The following is a 9,482-nucleotide window of genomic DNA, read 5'->3' on the forward strand; positions in this document are numbered from 1 at the left end:
TGCTTTTTTTTCTTATGATTGTTTCAGAAATTAGCTTTTAGTTTTAGTTCCTAATTTTTCAATTAAAACAATCCCAGTTTGTTGGAGTGAAGTTATATTTTAATATTTAAACAAAAGTGACAGTCAAATTCCTACACCATGAAAATTGGTATCTCACTGAAAGTACTTTATAGCTTTCAACACACACCAGTTACTCATCCTGTTGGATCTAAATGTATGTTATAAGGTAATTTTTATTTGTTAATGTTTAGTAATTAATAATGTAATAATTAGTATTTTGATGAAGTTCACACTTAACATTACATTGGTTAATTGCATAACAATCAATAATTAACTCAGTTTCTCTTGTCAGTCTTAGTTTTACACCATTTACAGCAGTCATGCTCATTCTGATGCCTGAATTTATTACTACTACAAACAATTCTTAATCATAAACAATGTTATATAGAAATATTTCTAACTAGAAGAAACAATGAAATATTTTTCTTTGAAATATAATACTCAGCCCACAATTATCCTTTTCATTATATGTGGAAAAGCTGTTTTTCTTCCAGAATTGACATTTGTTATCCCAATCTATAATTACTCCCAAAATTGAAGAAAATACATTTTTTAAACAGAACTTATAATTTGTAATAATATTTAAGAATCAAATGAATATTCATAGAGATTGGAAAATAAGCTATAAAAATTATATTCTTTTTACAGGGAAAATAATAATGTTCTCAACTGTTTAAAGTTGTTGAAATGAAAGAAGAAAATTAATTGATTGGAAGTGGGTAACGTTTTGGTTATGGTGACTTAGGAAATTTACTCAAAAATTATGTCTTAAGATTAGTGATATGTAATTTAGATGAAAATGTCTATTTTTTTTATCCAGCATCAATAATCTTGGTGTTTGTTATTAATTTTCTTTTCCTGTAAATAAGTTATTTTAATCCTCCAATTGTTGTGATACTTGGGACTTGTTTGTCGGTTCCAGCTATCCTTGAACTTACCACAGATTAAGTATAAATTTATCATCATGTGCATCACTGTCCTGTTTGACTTTATGGTTACAATAAGGTTTGCAATTCATGATCATTAAAAAAGTACTTTTTAAAGTGCATAAAATTTATAGTGGAAACTGAAGTAAAGACTGGGGCACAACATTTGGAATGAGATGGTGAAGGGTTAACATTAGAAGTCCCAATTGTTACAGTAGTTTGTCTTTTCTAATTATCTCCCATATGTAAGAGTAGAGAATAACAAGGCTAGGTCACAATAGTGATAACCACTAATGTCCAAAACTTAAAACAAGCTGACAAATGTGTAAAACGAAGTCTCACGATATCTCGGCCATCCAATCAAAAGTCACGTAGCTTTGTGTATGGAATGCAACTATAACTATGGGTTAAATTCCAATATCATTGGTTTATAAACATAATATATTAAATAGGGCTTCCAGTTTACAATATGTAATGCATTTTTGCACCCTAATTAAGAGAGAGATATTGGTGACTGGGTATTTGAATGTTGCTTCTAATAAAATAAAAAAATATTATTGCACTTGTGATGTGTAATGGCATTAACTATTATTTTATATTGAATTAATGAAATCTAGCTAGCGGAAAAATAACACAAATATAATAAATACAATGGAGGTTTAATTAGGTAAGTGAAGAGGGATGAAATATTAATTAAACAGGTTCATGGACGAAAAGCCTCACCTGTCAACTCTGTTCCACTTATGAACTAAGGGAAAAAATCAATTTTGTAATTTTCAGATTTCAAATTATTGCCGGTAAAAAGCAAGGACAGCCACTACCCAGAAAACTAATGTATTAGATTTCCCATACGTAGAGTGAGATTAATGTTGCTAGTTTGCGCAACACTGTTCAAATACAAAACTATTTATTTATATAAGAGGTTAATTACATGATGAAAAATAAGAGAGTAAAATAACAAAATTTTCGGCTATGTGGCCTCTATTAAAATTTTTACTGTGTAATTAACCTTTACTAAAAAAAAATCAGGTTTTGATACCTGTGGAAGACAGAACACAGTCTATGTGCTTAACAACAAACAACCAGCTTGGTTGCTATACTATTTAATAGTAATATTTGCAGAGTAGTTTTTCTTTTTAAATTTGTACTTTCAGATATAATTTATATGCTCCTATAGTCATTATTGTGTTCCTCCCCCCTTGGGAAGCATGCCCCACAGTTTGTACACCACCGCCCTAGAACACTTGAATGAGGAGCAACTCAATAATTGAGATGCAGTCATTGGTAAATTCGAGAATTAAAAGCAGGGACCCATAAGTTCAAGATGTGGATGATCTGAAGAGATTGTATGGAAAGAGCTCCTTTCCAAGCATATCACTTGCTGATTGTAAATAACTCACATCGACGCCTTTTTGTGGGGAGAAGGGAGATGCTGAGCAAATCTGTGCAGCACTACATGGTTCTTAGGGGTCATTTGATCTCTAGTTAGGCTTTTTCTGTGGTAATAGCCTAGTGTTTAGAATGCTTGACTCACAATCTGCAGGTTGCGGGTTCAAATCCTCGTTAAGAAACTTGCCTGTCCTTTCATCTGTGGGGCATTATAACGTGATGGTCAATCCCAGTATTTGTTGGTAAAAGAGTAGCCAAAGAGTTGGCAGTGGATGATGTTGGCTAGTTGCCTTCCCTCTAGTTTGTCACTGCCAAAATAAGGATGGCCAGTGTATATAGTCCTCGAGTAGCTTTGCGCAAAATTCAAACCAAATTCTGTGACAACAAAGTTTGTGTCAAATAGGATGATAGAGCCCGTGAGAAAGTCACCAGTAGTGTTTACTCCGGGTACATCTGCTCGTAAACATTCTCAAGAGTCTCTAACAACTCCTAAAGTTTGAACCAAGTGTTGACTGACAAGTATACTATCACAAGCACCAAAAGGTGCCACAGTGCCGTATGGTACAACATGGCTTTTCAACTCCAGTTGCCATCACTGCACTACCAATGCAGCACAAAAAACCTCAACAAGATATCTAGAGCATATCTAGCTGTAGCTTACTAAGTAACTGAATTCAGGATTGTGTGTATCCTGCTGTGATAGAGTAAAAGCAGCTAAAGTTAAGACTTTGTTAATGCTGTAACAGATGTAGGGGGTTTGGCGACAAGCTGTGGTTGTAGTTAGTTTCATTTAGTATGCATTGTGTCTAGCCATCAGATTGAGTACATACACAACTATGGTGAGTGACTCTGATAATTATAACTTTTAAGGGCTTAGAAATCAGTGATAGTACATGAAATAAACACTAGATATTATGTTTTATAATAAATTTATATTTAGCTCCTTTGTTGATGTTAGTTTTATGAACAGTAATGATTAAGGTATTTAATATTTATATATTTGACAATGTTAGCTTAGTGTTTGGATTTACGACTAAAATAATTCTGAGGTATTAGTGGGATTATGGCTAGAAATATCATTAAGAGTGAGCATACCCAGCTAATACATTATTGCATTCTAATTGTCGTTTTTGTTTTATGACCTTGCAAGTACGTAGATAAAAGAATATATTAAGGTAGCCATATTAATTGCTGAGTTCATTTTTAGTTTTATGTTGGTAGGTTGCTTTTCATAATATCATGTTAATTGACTGGACATCCTATTTTATGTGCATGTAATGATGCATGGACGTGAGGGTGAGTTTATAGTGGATACTTTGGAGCAGTCAAGACCTTACTTGGTGTTGCTGCTTTTCAAGCGCTTTAAGAACATTACTTAAGCCATTTATCACAAAGTTTGTTCTAGCAAATGGAGACAAGCTAAATATGAATGCAAAAATATCTCACCTTATCATGGTACTCTCCATAGATGAATGAAAGCAATTGTCTCGAGTCTTGGTTTATTGGCGTCTTAGGGAAGCCATACTGTAAAAGCTTTCAGAAAGTTTTTCATGTGCAACAAGTGGATGAACCATCCAGTGCAAATCAAATGACTCAAGGACAGTGGAGTGCACACATGCATGTAGAAAGATATTGTAGTGCCTCCAAATGTGGATTGTTTTGTTTGGAATTTCGCGCAAAGCTACATGAGGGCTATCTACGCTAGGTGTCCCTAATTTAGCAGTGAAAGACTAGAGGGAAGGCAACTAGTCATCGCCACCCACCGCCAACTCTTGGGCTACTTTTTTACCAATGAATAGCGGGACTGACCATCACATTATAACGTCCCCGCGGCTGAAAGGGCGAGCATGTTTCGTGTGCCGGGGATTCGAACCCAATACCCTCAGATTGCGAGTTGAGCACCTGAACCACCTGGCCATGCCAGGCCACCACGTGTGCAAGATGTATTTAGGATATGTTATAAACACAATCTAATTTATTGCTTCCATCTGCTGCAGCAGAGTACTGATGCACAAAATACTGTTGTCTGTCTCAAAATTAGAGTACATTTTCTCAAACTGTTATTTGTTCATCTAGTAGCATTATGCCAGTGATAAACTGTAAGTATGGACATTTGACTATTGAACTTTCAGTGGAGTGGTAATGGGATGAGAAATTACATAATAACAGTAATGTAGCTTGATGTCACTGCAGCTGTACCACACCTGAAATTAAATGCATGGCATCCTAAGCTTCTGAGGTTGTTAACCGAGGATTGTGCTACTAATATGATTTCAGTACAGAGACAAGAACTCAATGAACTGTTAACTGAGTGTGGCAATGTGCTTGTAGGACCAGACGACTATCTGAGTAGGGTAACAGTAACACTTCATAACATAAATACAGGTGACATGCATCTGATCAAATGCCCAATGTTAAGGTTTTCGTGATGCACACGGGATGTTACCGGCATTGAAATTGAACAGATGTTGAAGGATCGAAACTATAACCTTTGGTGAGTGTGTAGTCATCTCAAATAGTTAATGTGAGAAAGAAAGAAGGAATACTAAGACTGTACACAGTAACATCCAACAATTTGTGATCTTTTGCTGCAAATGTACGAACATATGAACATGTTGGGAGGTGCCTGTAGATTCAACTCATTATATCTAGTTTCCAATTACTGACAAGCCGAGCTGAACAATGAACATAGATCTAAGACTATGTAAGGACTATTTGAACTCTGCATCATACCATTTGGTCTGTGTAATGCACATGCCACCTTCGAGAGATTGATGGAGCTTATGCTTAGATAACTGCAAAGGGAGGGACTTGGAAATTTGTTTATGGTTGCATGTTTTAGGCCACCTTTGTGATAGTGATAATAGTATTTTAGTATTCTAGAAATGCCTTACATAACTATGGGAAGATTTTATCTAACCAGCAGTTCACTTGATAAGTTATTCGTTTAACAAATTTCAAATACTTGAGTCAGTGGTTCCTAACTTTTAAGATTGAGGCTTTGGGATTAATTATATTGCCTATCCAAAATCAAAAAACCATCAGAGACGAAGAAAAAATGATGAAAGAGCACATGGAGAAATATGACATTTACAATGATTAACTTAGTGTGAAGCTTGCCCTTGCATATTATGTAATTTATCCCAGTAGAGAATGTTGCAAATAGCCTTTTCATGAACGAATGTCACTGTATCTCCCACTTGTTATGTTGCAATATGCATGTATAATTTTAAGTCATGTTTTGCTTATTTCATTGAAATAGCTTGCATGTTTTGAGAATATGATAATAATGCTATTTTACAGTTCCATGAGGTAGGATGCTAACATTAGTAGAGCAAAGTTGTTGGAAAAACTTTCTTACATGGCACTTTATACTATTTCCATTGTGTCTCTCGTGGTTTGATGAGTTTGAAACCTGACCACAGAGTAAATATTGTTATGTATCTGCTTGTTTGTTAATTTCCGGTAGAAATTCTTTCCGAGGAATTTCAATGATACAAGTCCTTTCTTGATTAAACCAGTTTATTCTTTCACGATACAAACTTTTAGCACACAGAAAGTTCCAAAATCAGTACGTTTCTCGTCACTTTAAACTTAACGACTTTTATAATACAAGCTATAAATCACAGCGATTTACTATCTCGACAACTTCGCTCTCGATGAGTGCAAAACGCACACTAGCTCGAAACAGAATCGTAAATTACCCGAAACTCACGGTAACTACTGTTCGCTTAACCCGCTGGCTTTTCTCGCCAGGCTTATATACCAACAAAGAGCTTCTCCAAAATTTGCGGAGTTCCCTGATAATTCGAGAAATTCAGTCACGTATGCGCCAGCAGCGTCACATAACTTCCGCTGTCGAAACAGTATTGTGCAATCTGATCTGCTAGTAAATTGCTGCTACAATTCACTAGATAGTTCGATTAATTACAGCAAGACACTGGGCCTGTATCTCGCTATTTTAAACGTAATATTAATTAGTATTTTAACTAAGTTTTCTTTAAAGACATTCAGAATAGAACTTTAAAAAGTATTTTCTTACAATATATTGTAACTTGGAGCTATCCATCTTTGTTACTGATTAGAGTATCCAAAAATGGAAGTTTGTGATCTTGTTGATATTCTACAGTAAACCTTGTTGTTATCTGCAGTGTTTAAGTACTGTAAAAATTGGAAGTCTTGATCGGAATTTCTAAAAATAGTGAAAGTATTATCTACATAACTACGGTAACAGAGATGTTTGAGCTGTTGTAGGCAGTTTTCCAGTCATTGTTTTTCATAATGACACAGAAACAAGTTTGCTAAGAATGGCACAAGTCTTGAACCCATGGTGGTTCCATTGATCTGATAATAAAGCTGACCATTCAACACGATTTTAGTATAGACACAGCATATTCTTTGTATTAACTTAATTCTATTTGTAGTGCAGTACTCTCTTGCAGTAAAGACCATTACTTTGTGGTGCTTCTGCATTGAGAAGAGGGTTATACATCATATTAACTGGGAACTCTACCTTTCTTCCAACAATTGGGAGATTTGGGGAACAGGCTGTAAATTATTGTTCAGTTGCATGGTCTGCCATCACGACATACTGCAAGTGTTCATTCCAGTAAATTTGGTCAGGATCTGTAAACCTGTAAGCATATATTCTAAAGTCTGTACATCCAGTTCAGCCAAACCATTTGACTGAGGATATGACAACCTGCATTTTTTTGCTGTTACAATAGTTGAGACGATTTTTCAAACAGTTGGCCATTAACATTCACTATTTGGTCCTTATGGATCTATAAAGGTGTTCAAAATTAGCTATGATGGATTACATTATCTTATTGACTAAAATTTAAGCTTTGGCTCTCTCGGCAAAATAATCGTTGACCAGCATACACTATTTATTTCTTGAATTCCCTGTGAAAAACAATCGGCTCTTTCAATGGCACTTTTTTATAGAAGTGAACCTAAAAGTAAAGTTTTACTTGATGTTGTTGCTTCCATTGAGCAACACAGGTAAGTGCAGCATTATATCCTCTTTCTAAGTTTGCAAAAATGTGTGACACTTCTCGGCAATCTCCAGTTATTGCATCCTTCAAACTCTGAAGTAGCTCCTGAATTAGAGCTCTGAGGACCACTATCTGCATCACAGGTTGGTTCTCGTTGGTTCATGATGATGGTTGAAGATGTCATCTTATACTCCTGTCTGAATATATAAATGTCAGATATGCTATGCACATCAGTAGTATTCTTGCCAGTTCGTGATGATCATGCTTTATTTGGTTTTACAGCAAGTAGCACCTAATCTATGGTAGAGTTCTTCATTTTTGACACATAAAATTATTCACTGTTTATTTGTCCATCCAAAAGCAGAATTGTCACCATTCACAAAGATGATCATATTAATGCTTCTGCAATGGCTTTGACCACACACCCAGTGTTGAAGATCTGAACATTTAATGAATTTGAGTTATACAGCTGTGGAAATAATATGTTTCTGTGTTGTTGTATTCTTTTAGAATTGTTATCAAACGTGCCTTACCAACCGAATAAGCAACAAGTAAAACGACTTTGAGAACTGAAGAAGTAACAAGTGAAAAAGTCTTGGCTTGGCCTGCTGGATAGTCCTGTGACTCAAGTTGCGTACCTTTACGGACGTGGGAGCGTTGTAATGTGACAGGCAATCCCACTTTTCATTGTAAAGTATACCCTAACAGCTGGCGGTGTTGACTAGATGTTTTCTCTCTGTTCTTTCTCTTCTAACTTAGGAAAGGCAAGCACAGATACCTCTCGAGTAGCTTTATGTGAAATTCGACAAATAAACTTTCGAACCGGAATGGATAACAAGGAAACAACTTTATGAATCATATAAGTAAGAAGTTTTTGTTTGAGCTCAAGGCTGAACAATGAATTATCTTACCATTGACCTATTGCGGAATCAAAGTAACAAGTAAACAGCTTGAGGTACTGAATAGTTAACAAGCAAATAGATTGAGGAACTGAATGAGTAACGACGAATTTTTTTTTACCCTTCATTATCAGAGCCATACGATACATTAAAATTTTCATCCAGATCTTTTCCTTCACAATCACTGTTTACTTATTTGTAAATACTTGATTTTTTGTTATTTGAAGTTGGTGGTAAATGCTCTTTAATACCTGTTCCCAGCGACGAGTTGTAGAACCAATTTAATATCGATCAAAGCGAGAACAAACAAAACGATACATCATAAGAGCATTGAAATTTGCAGATCTCGTCCTTGAATTTAAAGGTAAAGTTCTTTATTCGTAGTATAGATATGAAGAGCTCGTGTAAATATCTGTGGATAATTTTCATTTATAACGTTTTTTATCATATTTCGCAACTTTTAAGTGATCTTACTCGTGTGGGAGAGTAACGTATAACAAGCGTTTTGGTACATCATAATACACTTTAACTTCCATGATAAACTTTTTAATCAATTATTTATCAAGAAAATGAAAACTATTTTTAATTTTAAATGAAGAAGATATTAAGATCAAAGTGACTTTGTATTGAGATTTTTGTAAATAATTTCTCATCGATTGACATTCTTCATAAAATGTGAGTTTTACCTGTTTCTCTCATTAAATTTGAGAATCATTACATCTGAAGATGGTACCAAAGAGTGCCCCCCAGTAGCACAGCGGTATGTCTGCGGACTTACAACGCTAGAATCCGGGTTTCGATACCCGTGGTGGGCAGAGCACAGATAGCCCATTGTGTAGCTTTGTGCTTAACTTAAAAAACAAAAACAAAACCAAAGAGTGCCAAAAGCTTGAGATTATCAAAATATCTTCGTCAATGCCACAATATTGAACATTATTTATATATATATATATATATATATTAAGTCACTGACCTAATTTCAGTGTTCTTGAATATATAACTTGGACGTTAGAGGGTTTTTATTTTTTCTATTCTTATTATATACTGTAACTGTTAAGTATAAAAGAGGCTGAAGGTTTTGATTTAAGATATGTGTTTTTATATTATATAATACTATTTATAATTGTTTTTGCGAATTTTTAGTTGATAAATAAAATAAAAAAATCTTAAAGCCGGCCCTTATCATTCATATACACAGCGTGGTCACAAGT

This window comes from Limulus polyphemus, unplaced genomic scaffold (assembly GCF_000517525.1).
Source record: "Limulus polyphemus unplaced genomic scaffold, Limulus_polyphemus-2.1.2 Scaffold1581, whole genome shotgun sequence".
Lineage (NCBI taxonomy): Eukaryota > Metazoa > Arthropoda > Merostomata > Xiphosura > Limulidae > Limulus > Limulus polyphemus.